Here is a 10684-nt window from a genome sequence, read left to right on the forward strand (position 1 = left end):
ATATGTTCATTTGTCTGTCATTTGCGCATTTTTTCAGTTAGCTAGGAAAAACATCTGATGAGGACATGCCATTTTCTTTGTATAATTAGAGGTCAACTGAATAGATGTAACTAGCAATAATATCTAACAAATTATTTCAAGAATAATAGATTTCTAACTTATAAAACAATTTTGGTTCAATAAACTTTGTTATTAGGAGATATCTATGGCATTTCAGAGTATCCTCTGCACAGAATGAATAAGAACATATTGCACTTTGCTGTTCTCAGTATATGGCTGTGCTTAAGAGTATGTTTTGCAAAGGTTAAGTATTGTTATTTCACTTGCATAAAGTTTTAGAATTTGAGTCTAAATGTTAGACGAGTAGTTGATATTTCATTTTCTGGCTTACAAGAAAACAGGGGAAGCCTGAGCTCTGCCCCTGAAAGCACTCGTGACACAACTGGCTGCTCGGGTCCGTAAGCCTGACCATGAAACCAGGGGCACCGTAGAAGTAGCCAGTGTCTGCCTAATCAGGACCATCACTGCTAGTAGGCACAAAGTGAGGCCAAAATTCCCACTCATTTCAGGCTTACATTTTTAATAAGGCAAATATAATGCATGTATCATTCACACAAAATTACCTGTCTGACATTCATTTTCCTACATCAGCAATTATTATTATGAGTGTGGATAGAGAAATAGTGAGGTGTGCCTATAGCATTACCTGATACTACTGAGAGACAGGACTTGCGAATTGGTTTGCTTTGAAATTTAGTGGGAGGCAATAGATCTAGCTGTGCTGAACAGAGTGAGGAAGCAATGGTTTTTCATGTAGGAGCAGTTCTGGGCATCAATATTTATTTCATATCATAATTGAGTAAGTTTAATAATTTATCTCTTTTTCTACCACTTTTATCTCTTTTTCTACCATAATAACATGGATTTATTAATGTATCCTTCTTAGACCATACCATTTCAGGAGCAGGAAAGTTCTAGAGTAGAAATGAAAAGCAGTCAAAGGAACAGAAATAAAGAAGACTAGGACTAGGTTACATAGAAAATATGCTAGTAAGAACATGCAGTATGAAGTTATTTAAAACAAAATATTTTTATCTTTTCCTATACTGCAGGAATTTTGTGTCATCTGACTAAATGGAAGGACGTACATATGAATAGTTTTGAAATATTTGTCTTCCAGTCTGACTAGTTAATGTCTGAAACAAAATATTACTGAAGTAACAAGTTCAATTAAAAAAACAAAATCTGAAACATCCATTACCAGAACAGTTCTGTTCATTACTGATGTAGAGATATAAATCTGTAAAGTATTTTAGCGACCATATTTCAGGAAATAAGCCAATCAAGTGAAAATCACTACACTAGAATCAGGTGAAAGCATTTTTATTTCAGACATTTTCCAAAAAGATAAAAAAATGTGGAGAAATTAAAAAAGAGAGAAGAAAAGCAAAGAAAAATGAAGAGAAAAGAGGAGAAAAGTCGATGCTGTGAGGTAGACACAGCCCGGGAGGCGGTGCACAGCCAGCGATCTCCATCAGATGATGAACCCCAAGGCCCCACAGGGCTGTCGGCTTCTGTAGCTTCTGAAACTGCTTTACTTTAACCCAGATCTGCTTCAGCTCAGGAAAGGTGAGTTCTTCAGAGTTTCCTCTAAAGAGTTACATTTCAGAGCAATTACTCTGAGGACTTTCTTTGTCTTTGAGCTCCAGCTTCCTGGTGGGAGCAGATCTACTCCCTTCCCAAGAGGCACCCACGCACCCCACAGCGCTTTCCTGGGTGGACAAGGGAGCTAGTGTCACTTGGTTGTTCACAACTTCATTTCTTGTGGCTATTCATCAGCCGAAAAGATGAGGCTGCCAATTCTCACCCTTTAGAGAGAGAGACACTACTCCTGCTCCACCACCATGCAAACACGCAACCGTCCCAGGTCCCGCGGGAGAGTAAATCTAAACCAGACTTTAAACTTATTTTTCCTGCTTGAAATAAATTGGTCTGTCTGAGGAGAGAAATTTTAAATCTCACACAGGGTGAAAAATTCTTACACATTAAAATAGGCAACTCCATTAAGTTAACAATAAGTTTTCATGCTAAATAAGCAGTGAGCATATTCCTTTCTGATCAACCAGTAAAAAACATGCGGGACATGTGCCAAGACTTCGCTAAGGAATTGTGCAGCAAAGGAAAACTTCTCTTAAACTACTGCGTTTGTGGGGAAATAAACAGCATAAACCTAGGGCTGGGTAATTTGTTAAAACATGCACTGTCTGAATCTGCAGTCATTAAAATATTTAAGTAAATAAACAAGAAAGCTAGATTCATAACCAGCCACATTAGACTGCACTGTTAAAGGATACTTTTTAAGGATACTGCTCTTAAACAAGTCTTTCAGCAGCAACAACAAGAAAAAAAAATTAATGTGCGATTGGCTTTATTTGCGTTTCAAACCAGTGATTTCTGTTTACTAAATTGTGAGGCCCAATTAGAAAAAACAGACAGACAACTATGAACAAAGTGCACGCTACAACAGGTTATCACTGATGCCTTTATACTTGATAGGAAAAGAACATAATTTTTAATGGTCCTGAATTCCACCGGGAATATAACAGAAAACTTCTCCAGAGCCCACGTGCAATCTCCTCGGGCAGCGACCGGCACTTCCGAGAGCAGGTTTCTACAATGGGAAGAGGGAGCAAGGAGCTTTTCCTGTGCGAACTTCCTACTGCTTTCCAGGCTGCCCAAACCGATAGTAGCTCTGTGAAGCACAAGTCTCTCCAGAATTCTTCCTCTCATTCAATGATTTAGATTCTCACAGTCATGAGTCAGAATTGTGCCAGCTCTTCCTTTCCTTTGTTACTCGTATTACTCTCTCTTATTCTGTATAGAGGGGCAACGAGGCCCCAGCAGACTGATGTATGGAAAATAGGGTCTTGTTACAGAAAACACTCGAGAACATATCTTAGGATTATCATTTTTTTCTGTTTTCAGTATCAAATTAGCAATATCCAATATACAATGCCCCACTTATCCTTTGCCCTGAGCAGAATTGTAGGGTTTAGGAGTTAGCTGACTGCTATCGTTAGTTCATTTTCCACTGCTATAACATAGCTGTGGTCTCCAAGAAACCAAAAAACAAACAAACAAAAAACCCCAGAAAGAAAAATGTGTCCTGTTTTATTGCCAAATGAATTAGACATCAACAATAAGGTCTCTTTTGGAAGCCTTCTTCTCTTACAGTAGTATAGAAGATAAGTTATTTCTTGCAGATAATGACCATTCTCTTAACTATGGCATTCATTTTTGTTTCTATGCAATTAAAAAGGTGAGATTAGGCTGTACGAGCTGTTGGAAAGCTGGAGGTGCAAGTATTGCATGTGCACTGCAAGCCATGAGCTTGAAGAGAACATTAGGGGAAGTTAGGGCTGGAGAGAAGGCCCTCTTTCATTTCTTCAACCAGGATCAGACAAAGTGGGGCCAGACTTAAGGGAATCTCATCTCGGTAAAAAGCATCAAAGTGGAGGCATGTGTTTCCACTAATAATTGTGACCATTTCAGCTGTGGAGATATGCATTTTAGGCACAGAGAAGTACATCTCACTTGGAGATAGAGTTCTGCTCCCAGACAAAGGCATTTTCTTTAGAACATGGAAAGGGGTGAAAACTCTGCCAGAAGTTTGCCATTAATGTTTGAAAAATCAGAAGCCAAAGCCTTTATTTATTCTTGACTATCTGGAAAAACCTGTACATATGAGTTTTAGCACCGAGACAAAAATCTTGGATGTTCTCAGACAGTCACAATTTGATCACACTGGTATTGGTATCCATGCCATTGCTAATCTTAGTTTTGCCCCGTCCTTTTGCAAAAGGTAAGAGCACAATGGTAAAAAGACAATAATAAGAATTTTTTAAAAACCCTCTAAATTAAAACTCAAAAAATCCACATATTCCATCAATCTAGCTGACTTTGCATCATTCTGTCACTGTCTTGCATTCCTACTGTGAAGCATGTATTTTGTCTTATGATCTTTTCTATCATATAATATGTAGGATAATATTAAAACACATAAGAAAAGACAAAATTTCAAAACTATACCCCCATAAACAAGGAATAGTTTTACAATATGTGTAGATAGAGAGCTGTAAAAGTGGGACCTAGATTCAAAGCAGAATTTGAATGGTTCCATTAAAACAGAATTTTATTTTATGTTGTTTTTCATGAACAGAGCAATATTTTTTTACTTTTGCCTAAGTGAGCATAATCGAAATGAATTTGTGTAATGATCTTGAAATTTCCATATTAGCTGAAAGTTAATTCAGCAGCATACCTTGCATGAGGAAGAAAGCACCTTTGTGAGCCTGAGAAGGTTTAATGGGAGAGCTGTGGACACCTGAAAAACGTGAAAGCATTGAGAATTGCACATAAGAACACTGCTTTTATCTTACATATAATCTGCCTTATGCTAAAAAGAGATACCAATCATGTCTGTAAAACACCCATATGCTGTAATTGCATAGTGTACACCAAATTTCCCCTGGAACAGTGATATCCAAAGAAATAAAAAATGGTAATACCGAAGTTTTATCACTGCCTAAGTTAAAGAAGAAAGCCATCGTCAACGCAGACAAGCTAACTGTCTTAGGAAATTGTGTGTTTCAAGTGGGTATCCTGGAGAGCTCAGCAGCAGCTCCTGAACATAGTCTAGAGCAATAAACACTATGCCTCTTAAAGTTGAGAAGGAGCAGAAAGAGGCTGGTAAGATTCAAACTCGGCCTTCTATTTCTTTCAACCTCTCTTTCTAGTAAGAGAGCTAATACTGGGCTGTTCTAATGAAGCTCACCTGGGTTCCCTCTGCACATCTAGTCAGTAAATCGTCTATCCAAAAAGTGTGGTTGACTAGTGTATAGATTAATTAAAACCTTTAAATCTCCTGCCTAAACCAATGTAAAATTCAAACATGTTTGGGAGCCAATGCTTTTCTGATTCAGAACTTCTTTCTCCATATAACTACTTTCATCATTCAGACTATAAATAATCAACAAATTTTGCAAGCCTTTGCTAATAGTCTTTCATTCTGAAAAGATAAAGGGTTTTTTTCATTTTCAAATTGTATATAGTGAAGGATTTGTGGCTGTAACTATTAGAGCTATTTCTTCCGTCCTTCATACTTGTTTGAGATAGGAACTTGTTTTCTGAAGACTGGTAAAACCAGCGTATGGGAAGATGGAAGAAGGCTTATGCCATTTGCTTCAGGTAACCAAGCATTCCTTATCCATTAATTTTTGGGGAACATCTTGAATCTTCTCTTATCTTGGGCCATCGTCTATGGAAATACGGTTCCAGGAACATTATTCTGATATTTTTCTGTTGTCTTCATGCAGAAGCAACAATGCTGGATATTCAGCAGAGTTTTGTCCCCAGCCCTCGTGCCTCCATCCTGTCTTCAGGTTACACCTCTTCCTGCTTCCATACCAACAAAAAAGAGATGTGCACATAGGATTTTGCCTTTATGACTTTTAAACCAGTAATTTTCAAAGGCATACAAAAACAGTCAGGGTCCCTATCCTACTAAAATTCAAAAGGCAATAAACTCCTAACTTCCATTTGTGCTCCTGTAAATCTGCCCTGAATTAGAAAGGTCAGGTTGTTTCCTGAACAATGAAAGAACATTTCTCTTTACATGGAGTCTCAGGAAATCTGCCAAAGTAAACACAGAAAAACTGTGACTGCCTCTTATTTTACCAAGTAGCTTTGTATGACACAATCTGCATGCAGCAACATATTAAACAAATGTTCAGGCAGATTAAATTGCCTATGCCTCTTCATTTCAGCTGTGATCAAATGGCAGAACCATTTTATTTCTGTTAGTAAAAACCATCGCAGAAAATGATTGACAGAATGGTGCTTAGCTGTGATTTCTGATATAACACTGCATATCTGGTGCTACCCTGGAGTCAATGGCTTTACCGTACAGTTACGAAATGTAAATGAGATCAATCCTTAGACTGGGGATCTCAGAGTTTTCCTCTGAGAAGGGTATCATCATTACTTTTGCAGAAATATATCAAGATTGATTCTTTTCTTATCTAACTGGCATGAGTCAGGGCATGTCGTTGAGAAAACATTAATTGCACTTGCAAGAAAAATTTTAGCAGGAATGTCTAAGGTACTTGAGGACATAGGCCCCACGTGTCTCAGATTAGAGTCAAGCCTATTACATGTGACAAAATGTCATGTGAAAGCTTTTTCAGATGAAAATTTATCCAAGATTTTTGTTTCTTTAAAGAATCATCTCAGAGACATTACTAATGCTCTAATACGTGTAAGCAATAAAAGAGAACTGATGGGAAAGCTCCAGACTTATCAAAAGATAATATAATAAGTACTGGTAATGGCATCTTTTGGGCTGGTGGGTATTAATAAAGTCAACCAAACTTTTCAACTGTTACTCCTGGGAAATTTCAGAGTATTTTAGAACAGGAGATTGAAAATTATTGCAGGGCATGGTAATTCAACCTCATTGTCTTCCCTGGAATACATTAGACAGCACACTTGCCTACACTATGAGAGTTTTATTTTACATTTTGCTGCTGATTTTTTGGGCCAGGAGGATTTTGTTTTTCTTTCTTCAGGATCAAATATGTTATTATTCTGCCTATAGTGAATCTTTGTCAAACATTCAAACAGAATTTCATGAAGAAATTGGTATTATGTTTTAATCAAAAAGAACTCATTATTTTCATGAACTACATTAAATGTTCCCACTTGATTGTTTGCAGGTCAAAAGACTGGATTTGTTAAGTGAGAGTTACATTATATGGAAGCTTTCCTAAAGAGTACTTACTTATTTTCTACAGCAAAGGCTTCTTCTCTGACAAGAGATGAAGTATTTTAAAATGAAGTTTCTAAATAAGGGAAGTTTTCTAAATAATTATCATCCTTTTTTTCAGGACACCTGCATTTATTTTGGTTACCTTCTAATTCCTTTCTTCTTCTTCTCCTTTCTATATGCCAGGGTAAGAGTAAAATAAAATAAAAATAAAATAAAATAAAATAAAATAAGCAGAGATGTCACTATGATGTATCATACTCACCCTTTAGAAGGCCGGCCCTAGAGGATTTACAGATGAGAGAAATTGACAGATTTCCTCTGAAATAAATGAGCCTTTTTCATTTTTATCAGCTGAGGATGATGCCAGTACCCTTTTTTCCAGCTTTTCTATTTAAGACTTGATTCTGATCTTGCTCAGACTAAAGTGAAATTTTTCTTTTCTTTTCTTTTCTTTTTTTTTTTTGTATTAGTTTCTTCTAAAACAGGAAACAGATTTGGAGCTAGTAGTGGAGAAAGACTTTTTTTTTCCTGTTTAGTTTAAAAATAAAAATAAAGTGGGAAAATGGGATGTGAAAGAAGTGAGATTATTGAAAAGATTAGATATGAGAAATTAGTGTGATTAGTAGGATTTTCATTTTCCAGCTATTCTGATAGGATCTAGATATTTTGACTATCTCAGTCCTTCTGATAGTCAGACATGTGCTTGCATTTTGAGTTCTGAAATTCCTTTAAATATCCAAAACCAGAAACAAACTGTCAATTCACTAATTTCAGTTAGTACAGATTTACTTAATAAAACAATTCTTACCAAAACCAAATCAAGCTTGGATCAACTGACATTGTTTTCTTATTCTTATTTTTCTTATTTATGATATACTGGATAATTTAATAGATTCTAAAGTATTTAACAGCTATTACTTTAAATACTGTTTTGTGAATTTTTGTAATTAAATTTCATTCCCACCTTAATGTTGACATTAATAGTAAGTTAAAATCTATCATCTAATAAAGAAATGAATCCTTTTCTATTTGCTGCAGCATTAAATAAAGACATAAATCTAGCAATCTGAACAATTGCATGTTAAGTCCTGAAACTGCTTCAGTAAACTTGCATAGGCATAGGATTAAATGGAGGAAGGGGCTAAATTATGAGTTTTGAGGTTAGACATCCTGAAAGGGTAGACAGAATAGTAAGGCTCATGTCAAACATTGTTCACCAACACAACCCTTTCACATGATGACTTTGTTTAAAGGGTTAACAAAGCTAACAAGTAAAGTTATTAAAGAAATTATCTCTTGTTGGACACTAATGTCTTAGTACAATTGAATATATTTCGTTCCATTTCATTTCATTGCATTTCACTGTATGTAAAATATTCAATTGCTGTACACTAGACGCGTTGATTACTGCACCAGAGATCAAAAAGTTCCTTTGACTTACAGCAGAGGTCTGGCTTGTTGCACGATTTTCATTGTGTAAAGTGGATTTAAAACTGCCCTTAGCTGTCTCACCACCAGATACATCAAAACTGTATCACTTCCTACCTGCTGCAGATCTGTCTGCAGTCTATATATATACACCCCATATGTAGTTCGTATATAGCTTTTGCAAATATTTAGGTTATTCCTCCTTCTGTGGTGGACTAGCACTGGCCCATTCCTGCCAAACGCTTGGACTGATGGTCAATGGTGCCGCATCCTGAAGACTGGTGTGCCCATCACTAAACACTGACAACACCCCTCCTCTCGCCCAATCATTTTAGTTGTTTTTCTCTACAGCATCATCACCATAATGCATCTATATTTTAGTGACTTCTACCTCTTTGTTTTTTCTCTCTTGCATTCCTTTCCAATGGTCTTTCTGCAGAAAAGTGGACTAACAGCCCCATTGAAACAGACCATAAATACAACAGTGGCACTCGAGAACACACATTATGTTCCCAGCAGTATATATTTAAAATACATTTATTAATTTGTTAGAAGAAAAGCACTCTGTCATACGTATGCCTTGTAAGTAGAGAGCGTTCTTTTCTGGGGGTAGGTATGTCAAATCTAGAGGCACATAATGAACAAATACGCAGTAAAAGACAAATGAAATATTGTCGATATTACTTTCTGAATGCCAGGTCTGTGCTGGATTAAAATGTGTGTTCAGTTTAGTGTACAGACAGCAACATCAGGGACTTGACTCAGTTGCCCACTGCAAACAAACCCCTGGCAGCTCTAGGTTCCTATGCCTGGCAGCTGAAATAAACCTTAAGAGTGCACCTTTGGTATTTAAACTTGAACCTGCTTTTTCTTCCAGGATCTTAGTATAATTATCTTCAACAATCAAGAATGTTTTCTTTTGTTCTCTGATTGGTTTGAACTATGGTTTCACAGTTCATATTTTCAGGCCTTTCTTCATAACTGTGACTGCTTCAACCTCTTTCTTTTTTGGGGGGGGGGGGTGAAGAGGGTGAAGAGTTGAGATACTTTGATACAAGAGGTGGCACTTCAAAACAGCCACTGAATTGTATCTGAAGTTGGGACAGAGTGAAGAAAATCTTCAGGCTTTATCTTAGCTACAAGTTTCCCTATTTTCTGAAATACACATTTCTCACAAACTTTGACTCTAAAGTTCTTGGTTGTGTAATAATCACCTCCTTAGATAGCCCCTAAAATTAGTGGTAGCAATGTTTTTGAACAGTGTAAAGGAAAAAAGTTTCTTTTTGTTCTAAGTCTAAGACAGGAACACTTTCCTATGAGTGATTTAACAAATATGTTTTCCCTTCTGTGTTTGATAGCTTGCAATTTTGCGTGAAAGCTTTGGCATTTCACTCACATCTGTTGATTATTTCTTGTGATACTTGACATTTCTCAGAAAATTTTTCACCTTTTTAATGAAAATGGTGCAATTTTCATGTTTCTAACTGGCTTGATTTATTGGAAAAATGCACTGCCAGTGAAAGAGAAGGGTAATAACGGAAGTCTGAAAAGGAAAGTTGTCAATTATGCTCTTGTAAGATATAACGAAGCTATACAAGATGAGGCAGAGAACGGAAAAGAGAACATAGGTCCAGTCATAATTGAAATTTCAATTGAAAATTGAAATATTTTCAGAACATTGGCTGCATTCCTGGTTGATGCAGATTGGCAAGAGAGATACCAGCATTTGTGCCTCTAACAGCTTTTGTAAGGATTGTATTCACTTTCTCACTCCCACAGGTACCACTGCTCTGGGCCAACAAATCTATGCAGCACTTTGTTAGGTCATAAAGTATTTTGGGTGTAGTCCAGACAAGTGGACGTTTGTTGAAAAGTCCAGTATAACTGAGATATTATCCACGAAAGTTCATCCTAGAACCTGGAATGAAAAGCTGCCTAAGTGGGAGTAGGATAGAGCTGGTTTTGAACTACTTGCATCAAAACACGTCAGAAATGAAAATGGCACCATAAAGGTATACTTCATTTCTTGAAGTGCAGTACTGTGGAGGAGAAAATAGGGTTATTTCTTTACTAGAAAGAATTGAATGCTTTCCATTTTATACAGAGAAGTTCTTAATAAGTAGCTTAGAAATGAGATAGAACAGGTGCAGGAAATGGAGGAATACCTTACATAAGGAAAGGTAAGAGCTCTTTGGATTGAAAGGGTACTGGCTGTACTGAGAAACAGCTGTGTCCTAAGAGATACCAAGCTGCATCTGAGTGGTAGTGGTTCTTGTAGCTATTGTGGTCTTTAAAGATATAAGAGGAGCAAGGTTTGTAGGAAAAGGTGACAACTTTTATCAGAGCAGCCACCCATGCAGATGCAGTCACTGTGAGCTTGCTTTAGGAAAGTAAGTGCCGTTTATTTGGTGAGGAGAAGATGACAGCTTT

The sequence above is a fragment of the Dromaius novaehollandiae genome, chromosome Z (assembly GCF_036370855.1).
Source record: "Dromaius novaehollandiae isolate bDroNov1 chromosome Z, bDroNov1.hap1, whole genome shotgun sequence".
Classification (NCBI taxonomy): domain Eukaryota; kingdom Metazoa; phylum Chordata; class Aves; order Casuariiformes; family Dromaiidae; genus Dromaius; species Dromaius novaehollandiae.